Source organism: Neophocaena asiaeorientalis, unplaced genomic scaffold (assembly GCF_003031525.2).
Source record: "Neophocaena asiaeorientalis asiaeorientalis breed wild unplaced genomic scaffold, Neophocaena_asiaeorientalis_V1.1 scaffold635, whole genome shotgun sequence".
Lineage (NCBI taxonomy): Eukaryota > Metazoa > Chordata > Mammalia > Artiodactyla > Phocoenidae > Neophocaena > Neophocaena asiaeorientalis.
The window spans coordinates 1,724,473-1,743,151 of record NW_020174929.1 but is presented as its reverse complement, the minus strand read 5'-3'; the positions used below and the strand labels follow the sequence as shown (position 1 = coordinate 1,743,151).

The window sequence follows — 18,679 nt, the reverse complement described above, 5'->3', positions numbered from 1 at the left end:
TACCAGCTGTGAATCACAGAATCTTCTGGGACCCACAGGGGAAACAGTGAGGTTAGATGTTGGATATGGTGGAAAATATAAACCAGGTGATGATGGCTGACGTAGCAGGACTAAGGAGGAAGTAGCAGGATTGCTGGCCATGTTGATGGCCTGGTTGAGGGTGGTGCGGATCAAGCTGCAGTTTCAAAGGTCTGGACAGTGGTATGCTTTTCCTGCAGCTGTCAGCAGCCCCGTGCAGGCCCTGGGAAGGAAAACAGTTAGGTTCCACCAGGATTAATTCTTTTTTAAAGTTTTGTTTTTCCCCAGATGTCCTAATACTAAATAACAGATTTGGGAAGAGTTGCAAAAGAGTTGGAGCATGGTGATGTCAGGAGCTCAGCTGAACTGGAGAGAGAGATGAGCTGCCAGGTGTCAGAGCAGCCAATTAAAAATGAGCCAAAAATGAAAGTAACAGCCAAGGCTTTAATCATTTACTGTGATAGCGTCCACAAGAAGCTAACCCGGAGAAAGCTCCAACTCCCACCCTGCTCCCTTTTTCCCATGTTTGAGGGCCCCTGGTTTAGGGCAGGTGGATCAGTGCAGAAGTAAGGATCATCTCATTGCTGAGGGGGCCTCAAACAAAAGGTTCCAGAGGTTTTCTTAACCTGGGGGCCCAGGAGAGAGAGAGGGGATAGAGTTAGCAGTCCTGAGCCCTGAGCTAGAATACAGAGATGTGTCTTCAAGTTTTTCCCACTTTCCCCTGTAAGGAGGTTTTCACAGAGGTGTCTGAGTACGGGCCTCTGTGGAAGGCCCCAAATAAAGCAGCCCTCAAACGAAGGCACTGGGCCAGGAATGCAGATCTGCAGAAGAGCGAGGCCAGCCAGGAAGGCCTGCCACTCCCTCCAGGGCCTGCAGTGCACAGGCTATGCACGGAGCCTGGTGGGGGAGGGCAGCTCTCCCCTGTGAGGCCTGTCAGGAAAGCCTCTGTAATTGCCTCTGTTCAGGCCTGAAAAATCACACACAGTTACTCTGGCCAGGAGTCGGATTCCTCATAAGATGGTTGAAAAAAGGGTGAAGAGCCGTCTATGTGCTGAAATTGCCAGCAAAAGGTGAAAAAGATATATATTATGAATAGTTATTCAAAGTGAAGAAAGGATAAGTGATGAGGTCGGATTAGGTCAGATAGGTCAAAGGACAAGTCAGAGAGTGAAACGTGGTTTCCAAACTGCAGCTAAAATAATCCGAGGATTTGTTATGAAAGCATATGTCTAAGTCTCACCCACAGAGATTTAGATTCAGTCGTTTTGGGATGGGCACATAAATACCCACTGAAAGCACACATCTGGGTGATTTCTGCTGCCAGCAGTCATGACCACAGTTTTAGAAAGACTGTCTGTTCTAAGTATGGGTGGCTAAAATGGAGAGAAAGTGAATACTGTCAACATGAGATCATCACACCTATGAGAGGTGTAAATTGACAAACAGAAACCAAAGGAAATGGAAGAAGCTTCTCACCAACAAAGAGGGAAAAGAGAGGAGAGGAGTTTAACTGCTGATGTTATTAATAAGAGTAGGTAACACTGGCTAGCTCTTTTTCCATTTGCTAACACAAGCCTAATAACAGTGCTCTTGGCATCCCCCAGATGGCTAATTTTACACCCACATACACCCCTTTTTATAGATTAGGCCATTGAGGCTCAGAGAGTTTGAGCAACTTGTCCAAAACTGCTGCAGCCAGTAGGTAAAAATCAGGTTACAGTGAAAAGACCCCAACTTTGCCTGATGTGTTTCTTAATACACTCAACCTTGTGTCTGGGTCACCAGTAAGTGCATTTGGCTTCCTTCTCTGTGTACTTCAGCTAGAACAATTCTCATACAGCAGAAACCTAGAGGTTTAATTTGAATCATCCTCAGTGACTGCTTTGCTTTCCGTCTCTCTCTCCTTACCTTCCTTTGTTTCTCCTGTGAGCCTCTGGTGCTGGGGTACCACTATTTTAGCTTTTGTTCAGTCTCTCCCAGTGACATTGACTTTCTCGTCTGACCTCTCCTACCAGCAGGTTTCAATTTCCCACATTAAACAAGCAAACACACACTAAATTAAAATACTAAAGTCTATCATTGTATAAAGCTTCAGTGTCTCAGTTTGATTTTTTGTTTAAAAGACAGATTGTCAGGCTTCCCTGGTGGCGCAGTGGTTTAAGAATCCACCTGCCAGTGCAGGGGACACGGGTTCGAGCCCTGGTCTGGGAAGATCCCATATGCCGTGGAACAACTAAGCCCATGCACCACAACTACTGAGCCTGCACCCTAGAGCCCGCGAGCCACAACTAGTGAAGCCTGTGCACCTAAAGCCTGTGCTCCGTACAAGAAAAGCCACTGCACTGAGAAGCCCGCACACCGCAACGAAGAGTAGCCCGCCCTCACCGTGTGCAGCAATGAAGACCCAACGCAGCCAAAAATAAAATAAATAAATTTATTTAAGAAAAAAAAAGTAGTTATACTGCAATAAAGATGTTATATATAAAAAAAGAGATTGTCCATTTCTAATGGAAAACAAAAGTAAATTGAGGCCTTTGATAATATCTGTTTATTCCTGGTTTTAAAATGACATTCAAATGTGTATCTCAGCCAAAGCAATCTTGAGAAAGAAAAACAGAGCTGGAGGAATCAGGCTCCCTGACTTCAGACTACACTAATAAAGCTACAGTAATCAAAACAGCATAGTATTGGCGCAGAAATAAATATAGATCAATGGAACAGTATAGAAAGTCCAGAGATATATCCAGGTACCTATGGCAACCTAATCTATGACAAAGGAGGCAAGACTATACAATGGAGAAAAGACAGTGTCTTCAATAAGTGGTGCTGGGAAAACAGGGCAACTACATGTAAAAGAAGGGAATTAGAACACTCCCTAATACCATACACAAAAATAAACTCAAAATGGATTAAAAACCTAAATGTAAGGCCAGATACTATAAAACTCTTAGAGGAAAACATAGGCAGAACACTCTTTGACATAAATTGCAGCAAGATCTTTTTTGATCCACCTCCTAGAGTAATGAAAATAAAAGCAAACAAATGGAACCCAATTAAACTTAAAAGCTTTTGCACAGCAAAGGAAACCATAAACAAAATGAAAAGACAACCCACAGAACGGGAGAAAGTATTTGCAAACGAAGCAGCCGACAAGGGATTAATTTCCAAAATATATAAACAGCTTATGCAGCTCAATGTCAAAAAAACAAACAACCCAATCAAAAAATGGGCGGAAGATCTAAATCTTTGGATGTTTCTCCAAAGAAGACATACAGATGGGCAAAAAGCACATGAAAAGATTCTCAACATCATTAATTATTAGATAAATGCAAATCAAAACTACAGTGAGGTATTACCTCACATTAGTCAGAATGGCCATCATCAAACAGTCTACAAGTAATAAATGCTGGAGAGGGTGTGGGAAAAAGGGAACACTCCTACACTGTTGCTCGGAATGTAAATTGGTACAACCATTATGGAGAACAGTATGGAGGTTCCTTAAAAAACTAAAAATAGAGCTACCATATGATCCTGCAATCCAGTCTTGGGCATATATCCAGATAAAACCGTAATTCAAAAAGAGCCATGCACCCCAATGTTCACTGCAGCACTATTTACAACAGCCAGGACATGGAAGCAACCTAAATGTCCAATAACAGATGAATGGATAAAGAAGATATGGTACATACATACAATGGAATATTACTCAGCCATTAAAAAGAACAAAATAATGTCATTTGCAGCAACATGGATGGACCTAGAGATTGTCATACTGGATAAAGTAAGTCAGAGAAAGACAAACATCATATGATATCTCTCATATGTGGAATCTAAAAAATGATACGAATAAACTTATTTACAAAACAGAAGTTGAGTCACAGATGTAGAAAAGAAACTGATAGTTACCAGGGGAGAAAGGGAAAGGGAAAGGGAGGGACAAATTGGGAAATTGGGATTGACATATACACACTACTCTATATAAAATAGATAACTAATGAACCTGCTATATAGCACAGGGAACTCTACTCAATACTCTGTAATGACATATGGGAAAAGAATCTAAAAAAGAGTGGATACATGTATATGTGTAACTGATTCACTTTGCTGTACAGCAGAAAGTAACACAACATTGTAAATCAAATATACTCTAAAAACAAGAAAAGAAAAAAATGTGTATCTCTTTTGAACTTCAATACCTATTTTGAGAAAAGTCACTTTTTTTCTTAACTCTCTGAGATTTCACAGGGAATCTACCATCCACTCAGTGACCTATAAACATATTTTATTGTATAGATCTGTGAAGGCTTTAACAAGAAAAGTAGGCCATTTATTTTCAGTGATAGAGTCAATTCACTACCCAAATAAACACTAAGTTTTGCATCCCAGTTATTCTCAGAAAGTCAGTGCAAAACTACAATTTGTCAAGGGAAAGAAAACGAGTTAGCTGGACGCACACTGAAGTAAATCTTTATCCTGGCCTAAAGATGTTTGTGTACATGCTACTAAATCAGATCTATAGCCTACAAATTGAATTTCAGATTGCTTTAACTTCAGCAAACAGACATTCAATTTTCTTTCACAAAAGAGAGAAAATGTTTGCAAAATAGTATTTATTTATAGTCCTTCACGATCAAGAATAGTGTCACTGACCCACTTTTATCATTGATATTATTTGCTTTTAGCTATTTTTTGAATTGTGGGAAGGATTCATAGCAATCCAGACACTGTCTCACTAATTCTCTATCTATCAACAAAAAAAATCCCCAAAGATCGTGAAGATTAAGAGGTTTGGCATGCTTATACCAAGCCTAACTAACTTGGATTTTGGAAATTGAACTTGGTTTTATCTAGAGCATCGAGAGGCCCTCCTTGGCTTTCAGGATGCAATGCACACTTTAATTTTTTTCCTGGATGGCATTCTAGGGTATATTGAAGTTATTAAATTCATGATCCTCAAGCAAGGACTTCATTTCATACCTTGGAATTGGGAAACAGTAACTGAAGTTCAGAATATTTTTAAAACCTTTAGTTACTTAGTTACTCCGTGGCATGTGGGATCTCCATTTAAAATAGGCTTAGTTGCTCCATGGCATATGGGATCTTCCCACACCAGGGATCGAACCCGCGTCCCCTGCATTGTCAGGCAGATTCCTAACCACTGTGCCACCAGGGAAGTCCCAGAATCATTTTTTTTTTAATTCCATATATATATGTTAGTATACAGTATTTGTTTTTCTCTTTCTGACTTACTTCACTCCGAATGACAGACTCTGTGTTCATCCACCTCACTACAAATAACTCAATTTCATTTCTTTTTATGGCTAATATTCCATTGTATATATGTGTCACATCTTCTTTATTCTAAGTGTCCATCGACAGATGAATGGATAAAGAAGCATATTTCAGATTGGACTTTGATCTACATAAAATGGATTTAGTTATTTATATGTGATAACCAAGAAATCTGATGAAATTTAATCTCTTCTGCATAACCTATTTCCTTCATTTTTCCTGTTCTACTTTCAATAGCTATTAAAATATATTTTGTTCTCAGAGAGCTAATGCTCTTCACTCTATACATTCCCCACCCATTAATGTTCACAAGGTATAAAGAAAGGCATGGGTGCAGGTATCAGCACTATTGACAGGTTATGAAATTGGGTGTGGTTTCTGTATTTATACTTTCCAATAGGTAAAAGGGGCATGTTTTCTTGACTGTAAGTCATTTGAAAAGATCATTTCTTTTTCTTGTTTTTTTTTGTTGTTGTTAATATGAAATAATATGAAGACTGGAATTATAAAAGTATATTTTATCAAATGTACTTCAAATGAGATGTAAGGCATAGTTTGGTTTGATGGAATGATATTGATCATATTGGGAGGTAGGAATGCTCAAGCATATGTGCAGGTGATAGCGTGCATTTGGAACCTGATGCAAAAGAGAGAAATAATGTTTTGGAACCTCAAACAATGTTTTTACATATGGCCACACTTCACTGCAAAACAGCTGACAGTTTAGATACAACAATCTTTTGCCTGACTGAATATTGTACTAATATAAATATTGTACTAATACAAATGGTTTGGGTTTAAGTAATCCAACATGGATTTTATTCCATACATAATCTTCTGCAAAATATTGTTTCCTGGTTCAATATTTCTGTCCTAGTTTTCTTCAAAGTAATTTCCAATGCAAAATGTAGCATCTGGGTAGAGTTCATCAATTTGCTGGCTGAATTTGTCACCTTCTGCTAATTTTATGTTACTGTGCATACATTATTTAAAAGAGCATAGCTAAATCTAGGCATGATTAACTCTCTGGAAATTTCACAAACACAACGGATTTGACTTATCTAAGTGGAAATAAATGCTCCTTTGTTTTTCATAAAGATAATTTGGCCAGTTATTAGCATACAAAAATGCTACAGTGGAAGGTCTGTCAGTTTGAATAAACTGAAATCTTCACGTTTCAGGTTATATCTGAACTTAATCTCCTGTGAAGGGAACCACTTGTAAACCAGCTCCTTTCCTTTTTCTTTTTCTTACCTCCTGTCCCAACAGGGTACCTAGTAGAGAAATGCTCCCAGGATATACTGATTCTTCAGGTGAGACCTGGTAGCATTCGTAGTCAGGAGAGCGGAGCATGATTCCCACATGGGAGAGGCAGTGACAGAAATAAATTAAAGCAATAGAGGAACTCCTCTGCCTCAGTCTGCCTTTAAAAGGACACCTTGACCCAGGAAGCAGTGGTCTAAGTTCCCTGAAAAGCCCAAGGTAGGCTTCTTCCGAGGTCATCAGTGTGACAATTACTCTCTGGATATCTTTGTACAGTATTTTTTCTACCCTTCTAACTGAGGCTCTGAGACTTTGAGATATATTCAGTATAATTTGTTTAAATGAAAAATAAGAGATAATGAGTGAAAATGTTTAAAGGAGCGATGTTAGTAACAATTGTTTGTTTTTCTATGTTTGGCCAAATATAATCCCTGAGGACCCCATTCCTCGGTATTCAAATATGAAAACTAGTATTAACTCAGGCAGGAAGTCTCCATGTCAAATCTTTGATTATATCTATTATGATATTGCTTAAAAAATGATGAACTGACACTTAGGAAAAATATAGATGTCTTCCAGCCTTTCAGTCTTAATGAGGCCATGTATCTTAAAAAACTTTAACCATCACTAAGAAAGGAAACCTAGTTGACAACCACTTATTTAGGCACAAAAGGGCAGTAAGTAATTGGGAGCTGAAGCTTCTTATAGTCTAAAGAGTTCTTATACTGACAAAAGACAATGATTATATTATTGGGAAATAACTGGAACTGAATTGAAGTCAGCATCTGCAATTTTCTGACTAAATGGGCATGTCTTGGGTCATTATAGTAACTGGGATATATTAGTGGCAGGTGAAAAGACAAGGGAGAGTTTGTGAAACATTGAGATAAAGGGGTCAGACAATGAATGTGTCTAAACCTTCAAGGCAAATCAGTTTGAGGATTTATCTAGGGGAAGGTAGGGTGAAAGAGGGAAAACTCATTTGGAAAGTGTGGGTTTTCTAAGCCATCCTTGTGTGAAGGATGAGGTTCCATGGGATCCCTGTGGTCAGTTAGTATTTACAGAGGAATCTGCATCTTTAAGATCTTTCCTTATCTCTTTACCACATCTCATTTTCCTACTAGTTTTGTAATGTAGGTGAGACATTCTATGTGATGGATGGTCACATAATTCTCTGCGACACAGCAGGCCCTAAAAACAAGGTCAGTCATCTCCACGGCCCTATGCTCTTTTCACCACACTACACTAAACAGGATGTTTTGCATATTCTATCCTTTTCTAGGAATGGAACATTTCCCCTGCCATCAGTTAATATGCAATTTCCTATTCAAGCATGAAAGTACTGAGGGCTGCTAGCTCACCCCCAATTGAGAGAGCGCACAGGAAGCTTTGTTCTTCTCCAAACTTGTGTAAGCACATTCCTCAGCAATCTAGAAACAACTGAGCAGATGCTGTTTCTACTGAGCAAAATGCAGAGGTGGCAAAAAGGCCAGATGACCTGTGGCTTTCTGAGAAGCTGTGGTGGAACATTTGCCTAATCCCCCTTGAAGGGGACAAGTGTTCCTGCAAGGTATTTGCCTCCTCCATTTAGAAATGACTGTGTTTGCTGCAGTTAAAAAGAAGGCTAATATTAAAAAGAAAACAGTGGCTCTTCTAGGATATGTTTAGGTAAATATTCTTGCAGTGAATGTAAACTTTAAAAATAGAGATAGCTTACAGAACTGATATTCTGGTTTACTGAAAAGTATTTATCACATGAATTACCAACTTTCAAAAACTAGACTTTTGAAACTTTATAAGAAATGCTTATTACAGCTCTTTAATGAGCCCAATTTAATCTTTGTTTGGTATCTTCAAAGAAACCTGAGTATTCTGCTGTGTCTTGAAAACATCATCATTACACAGTGTTAAGATCCAACTTCCGGCTCTTTGCATTATCTGTTTATTTGGGTTCTGGATTAACTGCAGTTTTTTTTTTAACACTGCATTTTTATTTGCGCATTCATTCAGTTTATATTTACTGCCGTATTTTCAAACAATAGCATTTCATTACTCTGGAGAACAAATCATCCCTTTTATGTATATTCTTCCTACTTCAGGGTACATTTCAAGTAACAAGGTACACGGGGAATGCTGTCCCTGTGTAGATCACCAGCTCAGATAGTTCTCTTAAAATGCTTTCAGTAAGTACAGTTTCCAGTTTTTATCTTTGGAATAATATGGCATTGAATATTAATAAAGATGTGAGTTCACGAAAGCTAACCCCAAATCATTAGCCTTCATGAGACCAAAGTTGAAATCAAGATAGAAGAAGAAATCATGACACAAGTGGGAGCTCAACCTTCTGATGTTTTCAGAAAAAAAAAAAACACTTTTATTTTTATTTTTCAAGTATTTAATAGTCAGCATCAATTTAAAGTAAACTTGAGTGAGATCTTGGTTTAAATATTCACTTAATTGTTCTAACTGATAAAAGTAAAACAAATTATTTGTAAGGTGTACTTGATCCTATAAACTGTATGAGCAGTAGGTCCATAACTGTCGTTTACTTCCCTCTCCCTGGCATTAGCCTGGAGCCTGGTGAAGCATACATGCTTAAAATGTTTCTTTAGTTTAATGACTAATGACATCTGATATCCAGAACAATAAGAGGATCAACCATAAAAAGGATCAAGTTACGTATCTAGGGGATTTTATATAATTCTTATGAAGAGCTGCCAATAAATCCATTAAAAATTAAACCCCGGGCTTCTCTGGTGGCGCAGTGGTTGAGAGTCCGCCTGCCGAGGCAGGGGACACGGGTTCGTGCCCCGGTCTGGGAAGATCCCACATGCCGCGGAGCGGCTGGGCCCGTGAGCCATGGCCGCTGAGCCTTCGCGTCCGGAGCCTGTGCTCCACAACGGGAGAGGCCACAACAGTGAGAGGCCCGCGTACCGCAAAAAAGAAAAAAAAAATTCCTGTCTTTTCTCTTTTCAAATAAGTTTACAGAGAGACAGAAATAGGAAGAGAAAAACAGTTAAGAGTGCATAAGAGAACACGTGAAACAATGATAAAGAGCACCACAATTGCTATGATAAACCATCAAAAGTTGGCACTAAGATTTCTGGCAGCCAGAGCAAGAGGTTAAGAGCTTTGCTCTGATTATCAAAAGGGAAAAAAATGTCAGTTCTCAGAGGAAAGCAAGATGTTCTTGGACTGTATGTGTTACTAATAGCTGGCTATAGCTGGCTGTTAGTAACAGACACAGTAGAATGGCCACTTAACACATGAGGGTGAATCCTCACATGCGAGATGTTTGGGGATAGGCAGTCAAGGTGCTGGTTCTCCGGACAGGAACGTCAGGGCCAGCCCTCTGCAAGTCTCCTGACTTTTTCTCATGTTTCAAATAGGTTGCTGAGCTTCAGCCACCTAACTCCCAGGGAGATTAAGTTTGAGACCCCAGTAGTTGGTAAGTATTTAAGAAATTTTGGTATTATGTGGCAAAGTCCCATGTGTAGAAACTAGAGTTTATAGGGTAGGACCCTAAGCCCAGTCAGGCCACGTCGCTAACCATGGAAGACAGGACTCACACAGAAGGGGAGAAGCCGAGATTGTCCGGTGAGATCTGGTAGAAGAAGTCGTGGCTTGCTCACACACAGCAATAAAGAATGAGTCTAGCTGGGCTGACGGTACTGAGCCAATTTAAAGTCTGTACCTCCCTTTACATTTCCCAGACTAGCCATGAGGTTTTCCCCAGAATATGAGGTGGAGTCAAGTGTGCAAGTGGATCTAAATTGTGAGAACAGCAATACTGTCACAGAAGGAACCAGATGGGTCTCAATATTAATTCACAGATGAGTATCAGAGGCTTTGGTACAAACACATTTTGTGCAGAGGGAATGGAATTTACAGGATAGATATTCGGTAAATATAGTATATCCAGTGGCCCATCAAACATTATTCCTGTATGTATTTCTTCTAATACAATACTTAAATGTTGCTGCATATTTTCAGGAAGGGTCTCTGCTTCTTAACGCAAAACAGTAATTACACACAGTAGTACTTAGAAAATGTTAAAGTTGATCCATTCAATCTAATGGTATGTACAAGTGCATTTAAATTTAGAATTGTTTCCTTTGGCAATATCCTCACAAGAAGAATTGCATAAATAAATTTATGCTTTTGGATTTAGTATTCTACTTGGACATCTTGAAAACTGAAGTCACTGAACACATATACAAATCAATTCTTAAAGTATTGTTATAGTGAATGGTTTATGCATATTCTTGAAATTTCATCTGATCCTTTCTTGGTTTACAAGAAAATCCTAACAGTTATAAAGCGATTACTGTTTTAAAGTCGCTAAGGTTGAAACTTCATATATCCTAGAGTTGGGGGAAAAAAGAAGCTTCTTTTATAATTTTGTAAAAGGCTTTCCCGCAGTGTATATCTTTGTGCTTCTGGAGGAAATGTTAATGTTAATAGACAGCTGTGCTTTCCACCTGAAAGGAGCATCTGTGCAATGCTAGCATTGTAAAAGAGTGAAAAGCACAACTTCATATCATTAAGCTGGTTGGAATCACAATGGAGAGGTTACTGAAGGAAATCATTTTAAAGCTGAGATTTTTGTTGCTGTTGATTTTGCTGTTGTAATGACTGGGAAAGTGCCCCCGAGGAAGTCTCTTAAATATATATACACCAGAATTTAGACAAACATTTTCTGCAGTGCTTGGCCATATAATACTTGTATCTTGTTTTGAGATGTGAGAATAAGTTAAAAAAGTAAGTACACATTTTGATAAATACTGATTTTCCCACCCACACCTCACCAGAAAATTTTCTAGAGATACTGCAGGATCGCTTCAGCAAGAGCTACTCCACGAGGAATACCTCCTACCACCGTCAGAAGAATCAGGGAAGTAATTGAACTGAAAAGAGGGAGAAAACTGGCTGCCTAAAGGGTAGCCTTAACAGGAATGGAGCATGAATTTTTCATTTACTTTTATTCCTGTCCAAGGTGTCATGTTATCTCTGTCCAAAGTGTCATGGCTTACCACTGAACATAACAGATTAAGCAATGCAGACAACCATAGGTATAATATTGAGTAAATACATATCAATATGAGGCATAGGGCTGGTATTTTAAAATTCTTCAATGTTAGATATAAGGAAGATCTCTACCGGATAACTTATTTACAAAATGAAAACAAATATCAATTGTTTTTTTTTTAATGAATATGAAAAGTATATCCTCAAGTGTCTTTGCCTATAGTGTTTGAATCAAGGAAGTCTTAAGTGCTAAAAAAAAAAAAAAAACCCAGTACCCTGCCTGTCCTTGGCTTAACACAATAGTAATTAATTTCTCACTCACGTGACAGTCCGCTGGGATGTGTAAAGTTTGCCTTCCACCTGGTAATTCAGAAAGCCAGCTTCTTTCTCTCTTGTGATTTTGCCATCTCCTGGGACAATGGAGTCCTTTGCTCTCAGCTGGCAAATAGAATAAGAGAGGATGGACAAGGAGATGTCAGCCTAGAGGTGTAACGTGTAACTTCCATTCACAGTGCACTGGCCAGAATTAGTTATGTGGCCACAATACAATTCCCCAGGAAGAGGAGTTAGGAAATACAGATGGGCGGAGCAGTCATTTTGCAGACACAGCTCTACACTGCAGAAGGAGCATGGGGATTTTTAGTGGACAGCTAACTGACTCTAAAAACTCAGAATGATTTGTTTCAGGTTGACATTCTAAAGTCTTGGAGGAAGATCAGAGTATGAGAAGGAGGTCTCTGTCTCAGAGACCTACAATTTAAAAACACATTAAAAGTCAAATCTTTTCTCTGAGATCAAGAAGTCAGCAGAAAGACATTAAGTTAGGCATGTATTCTTGTAGCCCAGACACCTAAGTTACCTGTCCGGACATTGCTAAACATACACTTCATAAATAGATTTTACATTAGCTATGTATAACACTGCATGTTGAATCAGGAAAGGTTTATAGAAGGTTCTTACAGAATTTCATAACCAGCAATCTTGCCTCTTCCCATTTCTTTTTTTAAGTGCAGCAGGAAACCCTTGATCTATGTGTAAACAAACAATGTGTGACCATGCCTGCAGAGTTACGGAGAAGTCTCCCTGCCACATTATGTAAATTGAATCATCTGCAGTGGATTGGGTGTTCAGGCTCATTTTATATGAAATGTTTTCAGAGTGTTCAAATTGGGTTTACGCTCTTCAATTTTCTGACTTAAAATACACGGTATTAAACCAGGAGGATTTTTTGAGAAGACACAGTCCATCCTGACTTTCTTTACAGGTGAACTAAAGTTCAGAAGAAGTGTATGTTCACCAGACGTTAAACAACTAAGTATTGCAGAGCTGACACTGATGTATACAGGATCATGCCTTCTCCTCTGGGGCTGCTTTCTAATTGTTTTTTCTTCCTCACTGATGAAAATACATGAATGTTGACTTTGTTTTATTTAATTAACTATCAGCTGAAAGAATAAATCTTGACACTGGCATGGTTTTTCTTCATTATAAGCACGTTCTTTTGAAATGTAATCCTTAAATGGATACCAAGGTGAAAAACTGAAATCAAGATGCGCTTTATTTTTCTCAGCCAGCTGTTGAAAGGATTTTTAACTACCAGAGAAGAAATAATTAGAGCTATTCTTGTAGCATGAAACAGCTACAAGTAAATGTAGTTCATTTCTGAAATATTTTGTATACTTTTAGAAAGTCAAAGCTATGTTTAAACAAGAATGGCAAAGAACTTATCTCCAAAACTGAAAACAGCAAAATTCAAATTCAGAGAATCTTTGGGTGAAAACTTTCTTTCCTGTGTCTAGAACATCACATAGCATACGGCAGTGGGAAACTTGTATTCATCTAGTTTGTTCATTCATGTATTCATTGAATAGTCATCGCTAGAAGGATGTAAATGTATGTATGAACACAAAATTACATATAAGTCCCATTGTGGACTATTTGTTTGTTATTTTAATTTGTAAGTTTATAGTGAAACCTCAAAAGGCCTAAGGTATTCAGCATGAAAGTGAGAATCTCATTAGAAATGGAGATTGTGAAGTAGCTTACTATTTCTGTTCTAGGAGAGATGTACAAGAATTGTATAACTTCATATGCTTAACAATTAGTTATATGAATAAAAGATCCAACCAACTTTTACTTCAACAGAGCATTAGTGTCTTTAAAATAAATACATAAATTTTAAAAATTTAGGCAAAAATCATAAAGTGGGAAAGGACTCACAAAATGCAAATCTGTAGTAAAAATATGAAGAAAAAAGAAAACCTGTTGATTATATTAAAAATTTGTGCTCTGATCTGATTAGGAGGGAAATTCCACCTTGGATCTATTACACTAGTGGGGCAGAGGTATTTTATAGCTGTTCTTCATCTTTCCAGCTTTTGTAAATATTGAGAATGATATAAAGGTAGGAAGTTATCAGGGATTAAACAATACTATTTTATTATAGAAGTCATGCTTTATTCAAAAGAAATACACTGTGGCAAGACACTTTCCATATTTCTGTATTTTATAAATGCTTCTAAGTTACCTACATACTTACATTTCCTGGATGGCAAATAAGAACAGAAAATTTTGATGTTTGATAATGATGAGAAATCCTTGATATACAGGGACATACAGGAGTAATATTTGATTTGGGGGCTTCTTTTTGTCGTCACAAACCAGAGCGTTTCTAAGTTTGAGTTTATGTGGTTAATTGTACTTTAAAAATGATTTTATCACAATTATTTCTTCCTTATTGTGATCTTTGGGGTGTGTTACATTCAGTAATGCCTTTTGCTTTGTGTACTCTTTACTAGGCAGAATTATCCATCTGCAACAGAAGCCCAATTATTTTGATTAGACTGTGAATTCTTGCACTGAAAGTCAGCTCCTTCAGACAGATTGTAGGGAAGGAGAGGACTTAAAGACTGAGAAATGTCTGTGCTCTTCCAGTACGAGCGTGTTAAGATAATTTCATATTTATGCAACGGAGGTACTTAAGCACCACCAGCTGTTTGTAAACAAAAAGATCTTCAGTAGCTGCCAGTGTCCTTGACAACAGCTTTTGTCAAAAAGAGAAAACAAAATGCTACCGAATGTAATTATTTCTTAAGAGTTAGCTCTGGGAAAGAAACTAGTTTAAAATTACAAGCACACCATGGGCCTATATTCTTAAATTATTTTTTCTGGTGTCAAGAGAAACTTGGAATCTATTTTATTGATTTACAAGTTATTAAAACTGAATTTCTGAGAAATGTGTCCTCATTTAGTATCCCAGGTCAATTGATAAGGTCTCCCATTGCATGGGTTCCCCATGTTTGCAGGAATGGGAAACACTGGGGGCAGAAATAATTACAATTAAATAATTAATTTGAAACTATTTCTACTGACTTGTTTTGGTGAAAATGCATGATTTGAGTATACTTGTGAATTTTCAGTCCAGCACTAAAGCACTGTTATAGAAAAGGGATTAATCTCTGCTACTCTGATGAACCCATTGTGACTAAAGATGAGAGCGCTAATCTCTGGAGTACAGTGGCAATCAAAAAGTTTCTTTTGAAATGAACCCATTTTATTTCACTTAGTTGCCTTTTGAATCCTAAAATTTGAATCGAAATCCAGTCTAGCCTCTGATATCATAGAATTCACCTTATTTTACTACTGACTCTTTGTTGAAATGTTACCAGCTCTGTTTACTATTTCCAATTTCCATGCCTGTCTACTTCTGTGCTTCTTTATTGTCTACGAAAATCTCCATATGTTTCACATTCAGAGAATTCACTTTATTTGAGTTTACCTTGGATTTTGATCCAGTTACCCATGGCCAGATAGCAGGACCATGTGGGGCAAAGTGTGGCCTCTTGATGAGGAAAGAATCTTGATAGAACCTCATAGTATATTCAGTACAATTTGGGGACCATAGTTAAAAACTTTAAAGATTATTTTTTCCCTAACTTGTTCCTTTTCAGCCATTTTACAACAATTGGGCACATCTACTTACCATATCCCATTACATATTATATCATTCTGAAGAAGAACAAGACAGTGTCGTAAAGATCATTAACTCTATTTTATTGTAGAAAGCATGAAAGATCAGAACAGTAGAAGGCTTGTCCTACGCTGCACTGTGAGAGACTATGTATAGCTGGGCTTATAGATACGACCTCCTTACTTCTGGCCAGCAACATGTCTAATAACCTATTGCATATGCACTTTTAAAATTCTGGAATTAAAGATCTATAAAAAAAATTAATAAACAGAAACCTCAATTAAATAGAGTTGAGAGACCAGAAGGGGGAGCTCTCACGCCCTGCAACATAGCCCAAGCCCAAGTGAAAGAAGACAGAATTCTCTCCTTTCCTGGCAAAGACTGACCAAAAAGCTGTGGGCTCTTTGTTAACTATAGCTCTCCCAACTTCCTTTTCCTTTCTATAAAAGTGCTCTCCTTCCCTTGCTGTGTGGGGACTTCCATGTGGTTCACCATGGTTGCAGACCCCAAATTGCAAGTCTCTGCTGATCCCCAGTATAACCAAGTTTGCTGGGGAAAGATCTGGCACTCTTATTTGTTTTAGGTAAACATTTTGGTGGCTCTTATGGGAACCAGAGAAGGCTCCCAACAGTGAACAAACAGGTGCGCTACCCCAACTTGAGCCCACTGTTGCTCACTGCTTTTCCTGCTATCCTGGAGTTTGAAGGTGTATCTTTCTCCTGGGTCTGAGAGCTCACACCTTCTTTGCTTTTAAAGCTCTCAGCCTTTATTCGGATTCCATTTACAGGTTTGTCTGGTTAAAGCCTTGTTCTGTATGCAAGTCCTCGTTTGGCACTTGGGTCTGACCTTGAGATCAGACTGTTTCAACTGAAGCTGGCTGAAAATGCCTTTGACCCAATTTTTTCAGGAAGGGGTCGCTTCAAATCAAACTGCCAATTTTTCAGCCTTTGGCCTTCCCTTTGGCAGGGCTGTCCTCTCGAGACTGGCTAAAAGCAAGCCTTTGACCGGGCTCCTCTGGGACCAAGCTGTCTTCTTAATACTGGCTCAGGTTGGCTTGCTAAGTTGTTTGAGCTAAGCAGTTTGTGCTGTAAGCTGTGTGAAAATTGTTCATTACTCTAGAGGAAAAACCTCTGGGAAATAGGATCCCAGTTATCTGAATATTATGAGCACCCCCCCCCACCCCTTATGGGGACTGATAATACTATTAATAGTTACTATCTGAAGCTATTTAGGACTTATTCTTCAATCACCAATGTATGCAGACATAAAATTAGGATAAGCTTCTGCAGGTAGCTTACAGAAGTGATTCCTTCAATGAGTTCTTTGTATAATAAAGTCCAATAGGTTATTTGGTGTCTTATTGAGTTAGTAAGCCAGCATGCTAATTAAACACTTGGGGATTCGTTTTGACTACTTTTCCTTCGCTTGGCATCATTTATAGCCTGAATTGTTTTGTTCAAACTAAGGTTAGAACATGTAAAACTACCTTTGTAGGTGGAGTGAATCAAGGGAAAATTGAAAACTTTATTACAGAATGTAAAGTATTTAGTGTCTGTAATCTTTGACATTGCTGACTCTTAAGGAAATTAAATTAAATTAAATTAACTTGGTTGATATTTAATAAAAAATTAGAAGTTTATATTTTCTATCAGTTATAATATTTCAATCTGCATAAAGAACTTTATGTTTAGTCTCTGCTACTACCAATATCAGATTTTATGTTCAAAGATAACTCATTGGCACACTCTTTGTAGCCATGTATACAAAGGAGCTCAACAAAAAAAAGCCAACAAATCCACTGATCTAACATTTTCTTACCTTCCTATATGTTCATAACATCGTCTGAACAAGATGTTAAAATGATCTCATGAACTTGCTGCTCGGCTCTCTCCACACTGAAGTCTAATAACTGTAGTTAGTGAATGTCGAGAGTCTAGCTAAGCTACTCCATAATATTGCCACCTCAGCATCCATTTTGTTTGGCCACGTGGTCTGAGGGGGCCTTAAACTGACAAGTGCATGCAAGCCCACACCACAGATAACAGCCTGAAGAGTCACAAGCAAATAGAAGTTCTTAATAGGACTTCCCCAACAGCCTCACCCCTTTGTGCTCCCCTTAGGCTCCGCTTAGGACATGCCCCAGGTCCTGTCTGGCTCTCTGTCCTGACCTCCCCATGGAGGTGGCTTCTTGGGGAGTGCCTTGTACCTCCTTCAGGACCTGTGAGTAATAAACTTCTCTATTCTAATTTCTTTTGTGGTCTCTTGTTGAACCACAACTCACTATCTGGTACCCTGGGCTCTAATAAACAAATGTTAATTGAATGAAACCATAATAGTGAATGAAACATGTTTATTCATATTGCACGGATGGTGATATTCTCATTTCAGATTTTTTTCAAGTTTCAGTTTAAAAAGTGATCTTGTCCCTTATTTATACGTAGTTTAACCTATTTGCACATTGTTGAATATTAAATTATTTGAAACTATGAACGGTATATTTACTTTGTTGAACTGAGCCTATACAAAAATGAATTATAATAGACTCCAAGATGACCTAAGGATAGACAAAATTAACAAGGCTGGTCAGATAAAAATACTTCACAGATTTACTAAAGTCCATTTTTAAACTAATTATAACTTAAGTATGGAACATGACAAGATTAAGATACCACATCGATAATATGTTTCAGGTGGTTTTTAACAATAAATAGGACAGATTCTGAGGTGAAGAAATAAATAATATTAGCTCTCTTAGTAGAAGCTAAATCTCAAATCAAAATACGTTATTTAAATACACATAGTGTGGGAAAAACCTTCAAGTTACATAATTTCTTATGGATGAATCGTAGCCGATTGGCAAAGGATTTGATGTACCCCTAGGACATGTGTACAAATTGACTTTATGTTATGATATTTCAACCAAATTCATAATTAATCACTGATTTATACATCCATGAGCCCAGTTACAAAGACTGACATTTTGATACTAGTGATTTATGCTTTAGGAGATAACAAGTGCACGCTTGGAAATAAATTGAAAAATAGTGTATTTTTCAATTGATAATTTTTTAGAGTGCCTTTATATTTTTACTAAAATCAAGACCAAAA

General features: G+C 37.9%; 1 long non-coding RNA gene across 1 annotated transcript in view; it reads right to left on the bottom strand.

Moving 5' to 3' along the window:
- LOC112410701 (uncharacterized) overlaps nucleotides 1-12,099 on the bottom strand; it is a 42,375-nt gene extending 30,276 nt beyond the window's left edge. The window contains exon 1 of the long non-coding RNA XR_003005475.1: nucleotides 11,924-12,099. This is a non-coding gene — a long non-coding RNA (uncharacterized LOC112410701). The remainder of the gene's footprint in view (nucleotides 1-11,923) is intronic.
- Between the last annotated feature and the right edge of the window lie 6,580 nt (nucleotides 12,100-18,679).